At 44.3% G+C, this 15519-nt stretch overlaps 1 protein-coding gene across 3 annotated transcripts in view; it reads right to left on the bottom strand.

Moving 5' to 3' along the window:
- The window catches only part of OCLN (occludin), a 56340-nt gene extending 47277 nt beyond the window's left edge, over nt 1-9063 (bottom strand). Inside the window, exon 1 of one of the 3 annotated variants that reach the window (XM_003981047.5) lies at nt 8924-9063. The gene's annotated coding sequence lies outside the window, so the exon portion shown is untranslated. Of the gene's footprint in view, nt 1-7607; nt 8016-8718; nt 8820-8923 lie in introns of those variants that run through there. The other 2 variants (XM_019835192.2, XM_045061766.1) reach the window with 2 other exon arrangements.
- Nucleotides 9064-15519: the final 6456 nt, after the last annotated feature.

Genomic DNA, 15519 nt, shown 5'->3' with positions numbered 1-15519 from the left:
AAAACAAATCATGCAGTGAAGAAATGAGCAAAAGACATGAGTAGACACTTCTCCAAAGAAGACATCCAGATGGCCAACCGACACATGAAAAAATGCTCCACATCACTCATCATCAGGGAAATGCAAATCAAAACCACAATGAGATACCACCTCACACCTGTCAGAATGGCTAACATGAACAACTCAGGCAACAACAGATGTTGGCGAGGATGTGGAGAAAGAGGATCTCTTTTGCACTGCTGGTGGGAATGCAAATGGTGCAGCCACTCTGGAAAACAGAATGGAGGCTCCTCAAAAAATCAAAAACAAAACTACCCCATGACCCAGCAATTGCACTACTAGGTATTTATCCATGGGATACAGGTATGCTGTTTCAAAGGGGCACATGCACCCCAATGTTTATAGCAGCACTGTCAACAATAGCCACAGTATGGAAAGAGCCCAAATGTCCATCAACGGATAAATGGATAAAGATGTGGTGTGTGTGTGTGTGTGTGTGTGTGTATATATATATATATATATATATATATATATATATACACATACACACAGAATGTAGTATTACTCGGCAATTAAAAAGAATGAAATCTTGCCATTTGCAACTACATGGATGGAATTGGAGGGTATTATGCTAAGCGAAATTGGAGAAAGACAAGTATCATATGACTTCACTCATATGAGGACTTTAAGATACAAAACAGATGAACCTAAGGGATGAAAAGCAAAAATAATACAAAAACAAGGAGGGGGACAAAACATAAGAGACTCTTAAATATGGAGAACAGAGGGTTACTGGAGGGGTTGTGGGAGGAGGGATGGGCTAAATGGGTAAGGGGCATTCAGGAATCGACTCCTGAAATTGTTGCACTATATGCTAACTAACATGGATGTAAATTATAAAATAAATTATAGAAAGAAAAAAAAATTGGTAATTTTCAAAACAGTCCCTTCCAAGAACAAGAAACATAAAAAAAGAAAACTTCTTAAAACTTATTGTTTCATATTACTTTTGAAAGGCCATATCAGAAGAGAATGCATAGGAAAGTGGATACAGAGCTGCGTCTAGCACATACTAGTCCCTCAATGTTGAAACGTAATCTGGTTTAAAAGTATGCCTTTATCACTACCAATTATTACACAATACATCTATGGATGGTAGGATTGTGGACACTTTTTCCTTTTCATTTTCCAAGTCTTCAAAAGTGTGCATAATGTTTACAGAAAGGGGGGAAACATTAATTATGTGTTATATTAAAGAGTCTTCTGCCCTACGAGAAAAGCAGTATGATTTTGTTCTAAAATTCCTCAGAGCACAATCCCTACATACCTGAGAGGCAATTTCATTCAATCGACAAGTACTTATTAAGTGTCTACACTACACCATGGGAGTCTGTGGAAGTACTACAGAAGGTCACACACAAAGAAAAAAGCAACCACAACAGGCAGTTATCGAGTTATTAGGGTTGACAACATGATCGAGCCCAAGACGGGGCCAAGCAGAGAAGAAAGACCAAGACCCGAAGAAGGAGGGCAGGAAGTGGGAGTGGGAGGGGTCACTTGAGCAAGATCTACAATCTGAGTATATTCAAGGGTCTAGTATTGTTTTTCCTTTCCAAAAAAGCAAGTGCAAATAAGGTATTATGTTAGTCAAGTAAATAAATTCAAACTCTCTAAATTTTGTTCTTTAATATCAATGGCAACTATCTTCCACATCCTTAAGGACAGTCAATTCCACATTTCTCAGAAGAAAATAATGCCCAAACGTACATCAGCTAAAAACCTTAAAGAGAAATAGAGTGAATGTTAGGAACACCAACACCATTAGCATGATTTTCCAAACACAGCTATGTTTTTCCTTTAAAAAACTGTTTTTACTGAAGTATTCACATACAAAAAGGTACACAAATCCTAAGCATACACAGACCTATGACTAGCACCCAAATGTACATAAAAATGGGCAATTGAGGCCACTAGCACGTTACAGTGTTATGGGAGAGTGAAAGTCCAGATTGGCTTAACGGATGTTCAGAAAAATAATATTAAGAAAAACGGAATTTAAACACTATTTAATGTAGGACTCTAGTTGTGAAACTGAATGTCAAATACTGACAAACTGACCTTCTTACCCCTTTCATAGCCAGGGCTTACTCCTTCAAGACTAGGCCAAAAATTCCAGGCTCCACGGTAGGGTAGATTTTTGTTTTGCTTTGGCTTTTTTAAGTATCCTCTATGCCCAATGTAGGGCGTGAAGCCAGGACCCTGGAGATCAAGAGTCACATTTTCTACCGACTGAGCCAGCGAGGCGCCCCCTCCATGGTAGTTTTTGAAACTTCTAAATTAATCCAGGCTCAGGCTGAAGTTTACATTTTGTCAGAAACGGTGACAACAAAAATCCCTTTCCAAACTGCCATTTTCTGGATTCAGAGTTCTGTTATCAAATATCCTCTGATACCAGAGATTTTATATTGTGAAGCAAATAATTTTAGGAAGTTTATCAAGGACAAATCATGGCATATGAACTTCATTTACTTTTTTGAGAAGGTTGCCAGATTGGTAGATGAAGCCTGAGGATCTTGAGCACATCCCTATGCACAGACAGCACGCTCAGGCAGATGCCTCTGGGACTGAAAAACAGAATCTAAATAGGATGAAGAATGGAGCGTTTATGTCCCCTAGAGGTTTTAACAGCTCACAATCAGAGAGGACAAATTCTACTTCTCTTCCTTGAACTTTACTACCCCCCTATGCCAAAGGGCTGGGGACAAACTTGACCTCTAGGGTGTTATAATTAAGACAATATATTAAGGAAGATGAGCAAAACCATTCACAGCAAGATGGTTACCCTGAAGGTGAGAAATTTCAGTGTTTGGGCATTTTAGGTACTTTGTCTCCATTTTCAAATATTAGTGGCATGAATAAATCACTTTACAAATGTAGACTCAATTTTTATCTTATTAAAAAAAATTTTTTAGGTTTATTTATTTTAAGAGAAAGAGCACATGTGCACATACAAGTGGGGTAGGGGCAGAGAGAGAGGGAGAGAGAATTCCAAGCAGGGCTCCACACTATCAGTGCAGAGCCCGATGCGGGGTTCGAACACATTAACCGTGACATCATGACCTGAGCTGAGATCAAGAGTCGGGCCACTCAAGCACCCCTAGACTCAATTTCTGGAAGTGTGTTTCCTTGGGGAGAATTTCATCAAAGTTAACAAGCCATCCGGAACTTTGGCAGTAGGCACAGACAGTGCTTAGATCTAGGAATGATACAGTTATGAAAAAGAAACAAACCTCTGCACAACCTTGAAATGTGTACATCATGTTCCAAGCAGGTGCCTCTCCAGGAGGTGACTAAGAGTGTTAAAGAACTAGAAAAACCATGTCTTGGGGCGCCTGGGTGGCGCAGTCGGTTAAGCGTCCGACTTCAGCCAGGTCGTGATCTCGCGGTCCGTGGGTTCGAGCCCCGCGTCGGGCTCTGGGCTGATGGCTCAGAGCCTGGAGCCTGTTTCCGATTCTGTGTCTCCCTCTCTCTCTGCCCCTCCCCCGTTCATGCTCTGTCTGTCTCTGTCCCAAAAATAAATAAACTTTAAAAAAAAAAAAAGAAAAAGAAAAACCATGTCTTAAGACAAATGATAAAACAGGAAATGTTTGGCCTGGACCAATCAACATTAGAAGGAGCACTCCAGCAGCCTTCAAATATCTGCACAGCTGTCTTTGTAGTCCTAGAAACCATTCTTTGAAAAAAAGATACCACAGGGTCAGATTCCATGTCAATGTTAGGAAGCCTCTCCCTTACCCTAACTTCACACACCCTTCAAAAATAACAAATAACAATGTGATCTCAAGCCATGTATGCAAAGCTTAAGTTGTTTGATATTGTAGGGGGACTGGACTGGAGGAATTCTAATGTCTCCTTTAAGGCAGTCGGGACTGTGCTTTAAGGCCACAGCCAAAGAAAAAAAGGACCAAGAGACTGTTTACCCAACGCCCAGCACAACAATATTAACATCTGCTCAGTAAAAGTATGCTGAGTGAAGGACAAAATGAATGAAAAGGACACAGGATCTGGCCTAAGGGGCTCATCGGTCACCATCACAGAACCCGTACCATGTGAATGATAGGGACATAAATCAAACAGCTGAGTAAAAGTCGAAAGCATAAGGCAAACAGCCGACTCTTACAAAATATGTAAAGCTGATTAATGTTAAAATATTTAAAAAGTTCTCCCCTTGAAAATGGTTACTGGCCAAAGCTGTCTTCATAGAAACCTAAGCATAAGAGGAAGAAGAGAAAGCCTGAAAATGCTATCCCCCTGAAAAATTCTTTGAAGCAACTGTCAGTAAGTAAAAGATAAACTTTATCATATTTAAGGAGAGCCTATTCCTTTTCAATCATATGCAGCAAGAGTTAATTTGCCTTTAAGAAGTTTTTTAAAATTGTGCCTGGTATTAAATTATTATATTTTGGCATACAATTAGTAAACTGTCTAAAATTTTAAAATTAGGCATATTTTGAAACAGACTAGCTCTGTATCAGAAGGGGCATTTTTAGTAAGATCTACAGATGATTTTTTTAAGTGTATTTATTTTGCAAGAGAGAGAGAAAGAGAGAGAGAGAGAAAGAGAGAGAAAACAGTGAAACGAGGCAGGGGTGGGGGGTGGGAAGGAATCCCAAGCTGTCTCCGCACTAATGCAGAGCTCCATCCCATGAACCGTGAGATCATGACCTGAGCCGAAATCAAGTCGTCCACTCAACCAATTGAGCTACTCAGGCACCCCTCTCCAGATGATTTAAAAACAAAAACAAATACTTTTTTTAACGTCCATTTATTTTTGAGAGAGAGAGAGAGAGAGAATGTGGAGGGGCAGAGAGAAAGACACAGAATCGGAAGTAGGCTGCAGTCTCCAAGCTGTCAGCACAGAGCCCAATGCGAGGCTCGAATCCATGAAATCTAGAGATCATGACCTGAGCTGAAGTCAGACACATAACCAACTGAACCACCCAGGTGCTCCTACAGGTGATTTAAAAAAAAAATTGGGGGGGGGGCGCCTGGGTGGCTCAGTCGGTTAGGCATCCGACTTCGGCTCAGGTCATGATTTCGCAGTCCATGGGTTTGAGCCCTGTGTCAGGCTCTGTGCTGACAGCTCAGAGCCTGGAGCCTGTTTCAGATTCTGTGTCTCCCTCTCTCTGTCTCCCTCTCTCTGACCCTCCCCCGTTCATGCTCTGTCTCTCTCTGTCTCAAAAATAAATAAACGTTAAAAAAAAAATTACAAAAAAAATTTTTTTAACGTTTATTTATTATTTAGAGACAGAGACACAGCGTGAGCAGGGAGGGGCAGAGAGAGAGAGGGAGACACAGAATCCGAAGCAGGCTCCAGGCTCTGAGCTGTCAGCACAGAGCGCAATGTGGGGCTCGAACTCACAAACCACGAGATCATGACCTGAGCCGAAGTCGGACGCTCAACCGACTGAGCCACCCAGGCACCCCCCCCTTCCAGGTGATCTTTAAGCACACCATGTATTTGGAGCATCACTGCCTCAATTAAAGGCATCGATCCAAGGAGGGCCTTGATCTTGTCAGTTTCCTGTCTATAATGTCTAGATCTGTACATGGTGGGAACTAGCTGTCCAGCTTTCAACTCAAATGTCACCTCTTCAGAAGCTCCGTCCCTGCTATTCACTCCACCCACCAAGCCTATTTTATTCTCAGAGCGAATTTCCCCCCTAATTATTATTTTTTCTTCTTTGTTATTTTTTAAATAATCTCCACCATCTCCACCTCAACTGGAACACCGGCCTTACAAGCACCCAGATGTCTATCATGACCATCACTCTTCTTCCAGATCCCTACAGTCCCTGGTACAAAGTGATGGTCAATCAACATTTGATTTATAAAACCAACAACCCATATCAGAGTTGGGATTTCAATACAGCTGTGAACGCCTTCAAGTTCACAATGCTAACAGCCACTAAATAGACTCCTTCACATTCAACCAAATTAGTTAAGTGTTTACAGTCTGAAGGAAAGGGAGAGTAAAGGGTCAAACACTTAACCATGGACATCATTTGTAGCTTGCTGAAAAACAGAATTCCAGGCCCCACATCTGACCTATGAATCAGAATCTATGTTAATAAGATCCCCAGGCAATTCGTACCATATTCGAGATTAGGAAGCACTAAATCACACAGCAGCTCTAAGCCTAGAAGCTAAAACAAAAAGGGTAACAAAAATCCTCATTGTCTTTTTACCTCAGTACATCCATAAATAATAACTTGGAAGAAAAAAGCCCACTAGGGAATCTAATCCAGTAAACCTTAAAATGCAAGTGAAGAAAACTTCCCTTCTGGCAGGCTCCTAGGCAGGTGAAAGGTTTTCTATCAGTTAATTTGTGTGGTTAAAAGTAATCTCTCAATTTTTAAAGGGCAGTAATTCCAACACTACCTTTAAAAGAAAACAAGAAGTTTATCTTCACATCAAACAAGATGTGGAAATATTCTATGAGACCATAGGGACCAGTCAAAGGTAGAGAGTTCCAGAAAAACCCCAGAGCGTTCTGGTGCTGGAATATCCAGGACTGCTGCTTGTCCAGTATACCTTCCCCGATTTGTTGAAGCAGGTTTCAAGCCACAAACTTTGCAACATGTTTCCTCTACCGGTGTTTCACCTTTAAAATGGAGTTCTTGGGGCGCCTGGGTGGCACAGTCGGTTAAGCGTCCGACTTCAGCCAGGTCACGATCTCACGGTCCGTGAGTTCGAGCCCCGCGTCGGGCTCTGGGCTGATGGCTCGGAGCCTGGAGCCTGTTTCCAATTCTGTGTCTCCCTCTCTCTCTGCCCCTCCTCCGTTCATGCTCTGTCTCTCTCTGTCCCAAAAATAAATAAAAACGTTGAAAAAAAAAATTTTTAATGGAGTTCTAGTAAGACTTACCTTCCAGAGTTGATAGTATCATTAAAGGATACAAAGCACAGAACTCTTTTTAGCCCAGCATTTAGGAGGCACTGCCCATCATTTCCCTGAACAGCCTGGAAGCTGCACAAATCTCGCCATCCTCCTCTCCATCATTTAACCAAAGAGGCACCTGGTAACTACAGAAATGCAGAACTACACAAAAAGGCGGCTTGGAGGAGACAGCCATTACTGTGGCTCCACCATTTACAATGTCTTTTTTTTTTTTTTCAACGTTTATTTATTTTTTTGGGGGGGACAGAGAGAGACAGAGCATGAACGGGGGAGGGGCAGAGAGAGAGGGAGACACAGAATCGGAAACAGGCTCCAGGCTCTGAGCCATCAGCCCAGAGCCCGACGCAGGGCTCGAACTCACCCACCGCGAGATCGTGACCTGGCTGAAGTCGGACGCTTAACCGACTGCGCCACCCAGGCGCCCCTACAATGTCTATTTTAAAATACCAGAAAGAGAAAATATTCATTTGTACCGTGCCAGAGAAGCACTGTTATACTGGGAATTGACAGCTTGAGAAATCTACCTCCGCCTGGAAAGAACTAGCTTCCAATCACAGCGGGAATCACTAGAAGTGCCTTAAAAGGAAGGTTTCACCTTTTCCAGGGATCCCAATAATACACCTGTTGTGCGTGAGGGCCACACACTAACCTGGAAGGCTGCCTCTTCCCCCGCCCCGGGTCATTTCCCAAATGGGCAGTGTGCCCAGCCAGCCCGAGGATGCCGTGGCTTCTCCAGGTTAGTCGCTTCACCTGGGGCACAGGGGCTCGGAGGTGCTCCTCCAGCCCCAAGGAGCAGAGGCCATTTTGACCCCTCAACCCTGCTCTCCCCGCACACTTCCTCCGACGCAGGGAACATGTCGGCAGGCAGCGTGCGCGCCGGCCCTTCCCCGGAGTCTCTAAGCCCGCGGCAGTCCGTGTCCTTGCGCCCTGGCCGGTGCGCGCAGCGAGCGGTCAGCAGGGACCGCCCGGAGGCAGGTCCGCCCACCTGGCGGCGGCCTGCGGGTCACGGGTGAGGATCCCAAGCGCGAACAGCTTCCCTCGAAGTACAGCCTCGCTCGAAATTAAATCCCCGCCCCCAGGCTTAAATCGACGCGCGCTCGCACCGCTCGCACTAGCTGGATTCCAAAGAGCGGATCGGCCCACCCCAGAGCTCTAGGAATACTTCACGGATTAAACCCGTCACCCCTCTCCCCGCTCGGTACCCAAAGAGTGAACGGGGCGGAATCGATGAGGTCCCTCCCCGCCGCCGGGATCCAAGACCCCCAGTCTCCAGCCCTACACTCAGGACCCCTAGGAGCCGGGCGCACGCCCCACGCCCTGAGAACCTCCTAGCTCTCCGTCCCGGGAGCCGCGCTCTGCGCTCCCTCAGTTCGGGAACCGCCCGCCCGCCCCCCTTTAAAGCGAGAAGGTGCCCGCGCCGCCTGGACTCGAGGAGCTGTAAGTGTTTCCGCCGAAAGAGCTGATCGGCGGCTCCAAGTGGCCCTTCGCTGGGGGAGGCAGCCGCCAAAGTAGCCCAGGGCTACTCTCTCCGCGGACCCGCGCCCCTCCGGCTTCCGCCGGTCCCAGCCCAGAGGCGAAACCGCCACCGAAACTGGCGCCGGGCGTCCTCCCCCGCCGCGCCTCCCCTACCAGACCGGAGCCACGATCCCCTGGGGGACTCTGGGGCCACCGTGACCCCCGGCGCCGCGCCCAACTCCCATCTACTCACTGCTGCCCCGCACGACCCACCAAGGACCGCGGGAGCCAAGGAACGCGCTTACCTGGCGAGCGCACCTGACGAGGTGCGGGCCGCCCGCCAGCAGACTGGGACTAGACTAAGAACTCTGTCGGTCCTCCACCTCCACTCCTCCTCCACTCCTTCTTCTCCTCCTCCCACCCCCCCACCCCTGCGGTCCTGCCCCCGGGCATGCGCACCACCGCCTGGCCGGTGCTGGAGGTCTGGGGCCGCGCACTGGCCAGTCTCACCTGTTACACCAAGCGCGGGCTCTTGGGCGCTCTGGCTAGCTTTCCCCGGAGTCCCGCGGCCTCCAGCCGGGGAAGGACAGGTCGGGGGTGTGGGTGGACGCCAGCGAGGAATTGTGTGTCGTGGCCGTCTCCTCCCTCGGTGACCCATTCACCTGAAACTCGGATGGGAGGGGGAAGGGAGCGGTGGAGAAGGAGGCGGGAGGAACCAGCCCTTCCCCGCACACCCTCCCAGCGATCCCAATTAAAGGCACAGCGCAGCTTTGGCGACCGAGCGCAGAGGAGGGGCCCCGGCTCCCAGAAGGTGGGGGTGGTCCTGGACCGTCCTGCGGCGCGCACCGAGCTCCTCTGCTTGGGGTAGAACAGCCGACGAGAGGCGGAGGGAGGTCTGGAGGAGGACTGTTTTACTCTGAAGGAGGTCCCAGGGTGCTCACACGCTGACACGAAAGGCATGTCCTTACCCAACAATTTTCTGTTCCTAAAATTTGGTTAAAATTTTGTTGGAAAGCAGCCAGAAATGGGAGATTTGCAAAAGTCACTTGTAAATTAAGGAACCGGTTCTGAATCTCTGGAGCCAGATAAAAGACCATTACTCAAAGTGTGGTAGGATCTCGTTGGTTAACTTGCTGTAAAAATAAAGTGCATGCGGTAGTGTACATGATTACCAGCTCAAGGTCCTTTGCACCCCCCCTAAGGGATTTAAACTATTTTAATATTTTTTTAGCTTAAAAAAAAGGGGGGGGGTATGCCTGAATAGCTGAGTCCTTAAGCTTCTGACTTTGGCCTCGGTCATGATCTCACAGTTAGTAGGTTCGAGCCTGGAATAGGGCTCTGCACTGGCAGTGGGTAGCCGGCTTAGGATTTTCTCTCTGCCCCTCCCCCACTTGCACTGTCTCTGCCTCTCTCAAAAATGAATAAATTTTAAAAAGAATAAAAAATTGAAGGCCCTAGTTCTGTGTACTGTGTTCTATTTCTTGATCTGGAGGCTGGTTCCAAAGGAGAGTTCACTTAGGAAAGTTCATAGTCTACACAAAACTGTGTATCCTTTTATGTATGTATATAGCATATCTGTATCTATATATATTTTTAATTTAAGTTTATTTATTTTGAGAGAGAGAGCCTGCAAGTGGGGAAGTGGCAGAGAGAATCCCAAGCAGGCTCTGCCTTACCACTGCAGAGGCCAATGCAGGGCTTTACTCCATGAACCTGTGAGATCGTGACCTGAACCAAAGTCAGACCCTTAACTGAGTCACCCAGGCGCCCATCAATATATATATTTTTCAATTATATTCCAGAATATTGCAATTTTAGTTCTTGCAATTTAACCTACATTGAAGGCTAGAATTCAGGTTTCCTAAATTCCTGCTTCACTTTGTGTTCCAATCTGGAATGTCAGCATTACTAATTAATTTTTGTCCAATCTCACCCACTTCTCTGCCTTTAATTAAGTGATTAGAGATGTGACTCTCCCATACATTAGATCTTAAGGCACAATTCAATACTTAAGGAAGTAAAAGCATTATATAAATATAAGGTATTTGAAATGATGACAACCTTAATGGATAATTACTCTAATTGGGGTGTGTGTGTGTTTGTGTGTGTGTGGAAGTTATTGCTACAATTATTTTAGCATGAGCATGTAGTTTTTGAATGATGCAGCTTAAATTGGTGGTGTTAACACTGGGGAAGTCAGGTTAATCCTCTTAATGTTCGCTGTCAGATTACTGAAATCGCCAAACATTCCATTCAGTTTATAATTAAACAAGGGAACATTTCCTAATACTCTCAGATTTATAAACACACATCTATTATTTTATAGTGTACTTTGATATGTTCAGAAAAGAACCTAGAGGTTTTTTTCCCCCACTTTTTAAAACTTGAAATATATTTCACATACCGTACAATTCACCCTGAATTTTAAAGTGTGCGTACAAGTCAGTGGTTTTTAGTATATTCTGAAGGTTACACAATTACCACCACTTTCTAACTCCAGAAACCTTGTGTGTCCCTTAGCAGTCACTCCCCATTCCCTCTTGCCTCCAGGACCCTGGCGACCACTACCCTACTTTCTGTCTCTATTGATGACCCATTCTGGACATTTTATATGAGTGGGTAATACGATACGTGGCCTTCTGTGTCTGGCTTCTTAGCATAATGTTTTCAAGGTTTATTCGTGTTGTGGTACCTACCAGTACTCCATTGCTTTTTGTGGCTGAATACTATTCCATTGCATGGATATACCACTTTTTGTTTAAACTTTCATCATTTGATGGACATTTGGCTTATTTCTACTTTTTAGCTATTATCATAATGCTGCTATGAACATGCATGTACAAGTGTTTGTGTGGGCATATTTTCGATTCTCTTGAGTGAATTAGGTGTTTAAGCATTTTATCATTTGAAGAGACTTATGCATCGAATGCTACTTTTCTTACTCCCACACTAAACAGAACGCAAAGGCATGTGTGAGGGTGGAAGGTTAGTTGCCGTATTTCATTTGCTTCCCAGATTCATTCATTCACAACCATTTCCTGAGGGCCTACCATGTGAACGGTAGTAACAAAACCTGAAAATCACTGTCTTAGCGGAGCTTACATTCTAGGTACTGCTGTACTCACACAGATGAAATAACCAGATTTATTAAATTGAACTACACGAAATTGGTGAGTTTTATCTACATTTTTAACTGCAAAATGGCAATTTCATAGGGTCCAATTTAATACTAAGCTAAATGTCTATTGGGAATGTTTTTTGTTTTTTTTGTTTTTTTTTTTTTAATTTTTTTTTTCAACGTTTTTTATTTATTTTTTGGGACAGAGAGGGACAGAGCATGAACGGGGGAGGGGCAGAGAGAGAGGGAGACACAGAATCGGAAACAGGCTCCAGGCTCCGAGCCATCAGCCCAGAGCCCGACGCGGGGCTCGAACTCACGGACCGCGACCGCGAGATCGTGACCTGGCTGAAGTCGGACGCTTAACCGACTGCGCCACCCAGGCGCCCCTATGTTGGGAATGTTGTATGGCATTCAGGTTAATTTCCCAAACAACGCTTACAACACTGAAAAATCTAAAAACTTTGTTCTTTTAACTGTTTCCTAATGGTGTGCATAGTAGGTAGTAGTTGAAAAGGTTCAGAAAGAAAAGCCAGCCTGAAAAGCTGAATGCATCATTCTTCAATAGAAAAATAGATTGTTGAATGTTTCATGATGCCGTGCTCAGTGTAATCATGTTATATAATCCTAAATTGTATTAAAGCTTTAATTAAAAATAAAATTTAGGGGCGCCTGGGTGGCTCAGTCGGTTGAGAGACCGACTTCGGCTCAGGTCATGATCTCATGGTTTGTGAGTTCGAGCCCCGCGTCGGGCTCTGTGCTGACAGCTCAGAGCCTGGAGCCTGCTTCTGATTCTGTGTCTCCCTCTCTCTCTGCCCTTCCTTCACTCATGCTCTGTCTCTCTCTGTCTCAGAAATAAATAAACATTAAAAAAAATAAAAAATAAAATTTAAATTTAATTTAAATTTAATTTAATTTAATTAATTAAAAATTGTAATGAAAAATAATTAAATAATATTTTAAATCAAATATTCCTTCCCAACAACTCAGTCTTTTTGACTATGGTTACACTGTTGAACATATTTGATGAAAATTCTCATGACTCAGAAACAAAGTAAATATTATTTTCGGAAGACCTATGATTATAAGTTTGTTGATCTTACGTGCAGTCAAGTGAATGATAAGGTTTTTAAATTTTATTTTTCTTCCCTTTTATATGTAAAGAAGAAAGTTCAGAGCTCAGAATATGGTGTCAGAAATTTGGGTTCAAATCTCAATGTTGCCACATAGCAGCCAGATAAGATTGATCCTTGAGGGAAATTAAACTACAGCAGTCTCATTTTTCTCCACTGTAAAGATGGGATGATGGTAAATAGTTATCTGTTCCTAAGATTGTTGAGCAGTACATGGTCTGTTCACCAAGACTGTCCATATGCTGGGCCACATGTTGAGTCTCGATAAATTCAACAAGTCACTGGGGAGCCTGGGTGGCTCAGTCAGTTAGGCATCTGACTCTTGATTTGGGCTCAGGTCAAGATCTCACAGTTTGCAAACTCATAGGCACAAAGCCCCCTTGGGATTCTGTCTCCTGCTCTCTTTGCCCCTTCTCTGCTTGCCCTCTCTCTCTCTCTCAACATAAATGAAAATAAACTTTGAAAAAAAGTTTTAACAACTCATTGCTGTATCCTGTCTGCCCGAAACAGTCCCGGTCACATGGTTGTTCCAAAAATATGTGTTGGATGAGCAAATGAATACAACCCTGATTCCTCATTCCAACATGCCTGTGGAGCCGTGCCCATCTCTCAGATAGCTTGTTACTATAAAAACAGCGTATTGCTTCACAGCATTTTAAGGCTTAGATCCCTGATACTAGGTTTCAAAGGAGAAGAGAGTGGAGGTTAGAAAATTTCTTCTCTGCCTCGCCTGCTTAGTGAATGAATTCAGTGATTGGTATTTGATCAAGGGCAACTAAGGAGTTGCTGAGGGCCTGGCCTGAAGGGCCTCTAGGCTCCCCACCCAATCAGGAATGGGGAGGATCCTAGTCCATGGAGGAATGGGGAGCCTCTAGGCTCCCCACCCAATCAGGAATGGGGAGGATCCTAGTCCATGGAGGGTGGATTCCTTGGACAGATTTATGGAGAAATTCATGGGAAAGTCACCAGGAAGGCAATTTCTGAGAGGATGATGACACTTGGTGAGTAAAACTCTATCTCCTCAATTCCTATGTATTAAGCAAGATCCTTCTGGAGGGATCAAAGATTAAACAGAGGGAGCACCAGAAAGGGAGCTTCGAGTAGAACTTGAGTAACTGCAAACCCCATCATTCCTGTGCCAGGCTCTGTGCTGTGTTACGGACTTTTTTATCCTTAAAACAATCTTAGGATGTACTATTGTTTCCCTCATTCTGGGAAAAGTAAAGCTCAGAAAGATTTCTTCATTTACTTAAAATATCTGCTAAGAAGTTGTCGAGTCAGGATTCAACCCAGGCAATCCAAGCCCAGAACTAATATCTTAACAGTTTCACTATACTCCAGGACTGCCTTTTTTCTCCAAAAAATACCCAAACTCCTTTAAACTCCCCGCCCATAGAAAGATTTCATGGTGCTGTTATAAAAAGCAAGCAAACAAACAAACAAACCCTTAAAAAATGGAGTGTTTATTGGGGCGCCTGGGTGGCTCAGTCAGTAAAGCATCCAACTTCAGCTCAGGTCATGATCACAGGGTTTGTGAGTTCGAGGCCCATGTCGGGCTCTGTGCTAACAGCTCAGAGCCTGGAGCCTGCTTTGGATTCTGTGTCTCCCTCTCTCTCTGCTCCTCCCCTGTTCGTGCTGTTTCTTTCTCAAAAATAAACATTAAAAAAAAAAAAGAGTGTTATGGATGAGAATGAATGAATTAGAGATTCTTCCAATAACATGGTGAATCTTTCAAACATATTGAACAAAACAAACAAGCCCACCCCCACTAAAAACATACAGTATGATTCCATTGATATAAAGTTCAAAACCAGGCAAAACTAAGCTATATCACTTGGGGATTCTATGCATTAGTGGCAAAACTACAAGGAAAAGCAAAGAAATCATCATCTTTCTTAAGAAAATAAGAGTGGAAAAGGGCTCCTGAGTGGCTTGGTCGGTTAAGCCTCCGACTTCGGTTCGGGTCATGATCTCACAGTTCGTGAGTTCGAGCCCCGTGTCAGGCTCTGGGTTCACACTTCAGAGCCTGCAGCCCGCTTCAGATTCTGTGTCTCCCTCTGTCTGCTCCTCCACAGTTTGCACTCTGTCTCTCGCATTGTCTCAAAAATAAACATTAAAAAAAATTAAAAAGAAAATAAGAGTGGAAGAGAAGAGCAAGATGTACCGGGGGTGCTGGCAATATTCTGTTCTCTTCACTTGGATGCAGGTTACATGGCTATTAGCTTTACAACAGTTTACTAAACTGTACATGTATGTTTGATGCACTTTCTATGGGAATTTTATGTTATAATAAAAATTTTATTTAAAAGAACAGAGATTTGGGGCGCCTGGGTGGCTCAGTCGGTTGAGCGTCCTACTTCAGCTCAGGTCATGATCTTGGTGTCTGTGAGTTCGAGCCCCGCATCGGGCTCTGTGCTGACAGCTCAAAGCCTGGAGCCTGCTTTGGATTCTGTGTCTCCCTCTTTCTCTGCCCCTCCCCTGCTCATGCTCTCTCTCTCTCTCTCTCTCTCTCTCTCTCTCTGTCAAAAATAAATAAACATAAAAAATTTAAAAATAAATAAATAAAAGAACAGAGATTAGAGCCATTTTTTAAAGTTGGTTGGAGACCTATGTTTCATTAGTTTTGTTTTGTGAATAACGTTCCTCAAACACAAGCAGAAAAGAACTTCCTGGGATCAAAGTTGAAACCATCATCTAAGAGGGAGGGTTTCAGTCTGGGACAGAATGCTGCCACAATTATGTAGGTGATGCAGACAGAGATTTGGGGCAGGATCAGAGGAAGTCGAGACTATCATCTGGAAAAGGAGAGGGAGGGTTTCAATCTGGGACAGAATGCTGCCACAATTATGCGGATG

This window comes from Felis catus, chromosome A1 (assembly GCF_018350175.1).
Source record: "Felis catus isolate Fca126 chromosome A1, F.catus_Fca126_mat1.0, whole genome shotgun sequence".
In the NCBI taxonomy this organism is placed as follows: Eukaryota; Metazoa; Chordata; class Mammalia; order Carnivora; family Felidae; genus Felis; species Felis catus.
This window is presented reverse-complemented; position numbering and strand designations above follow the sequence as displayed.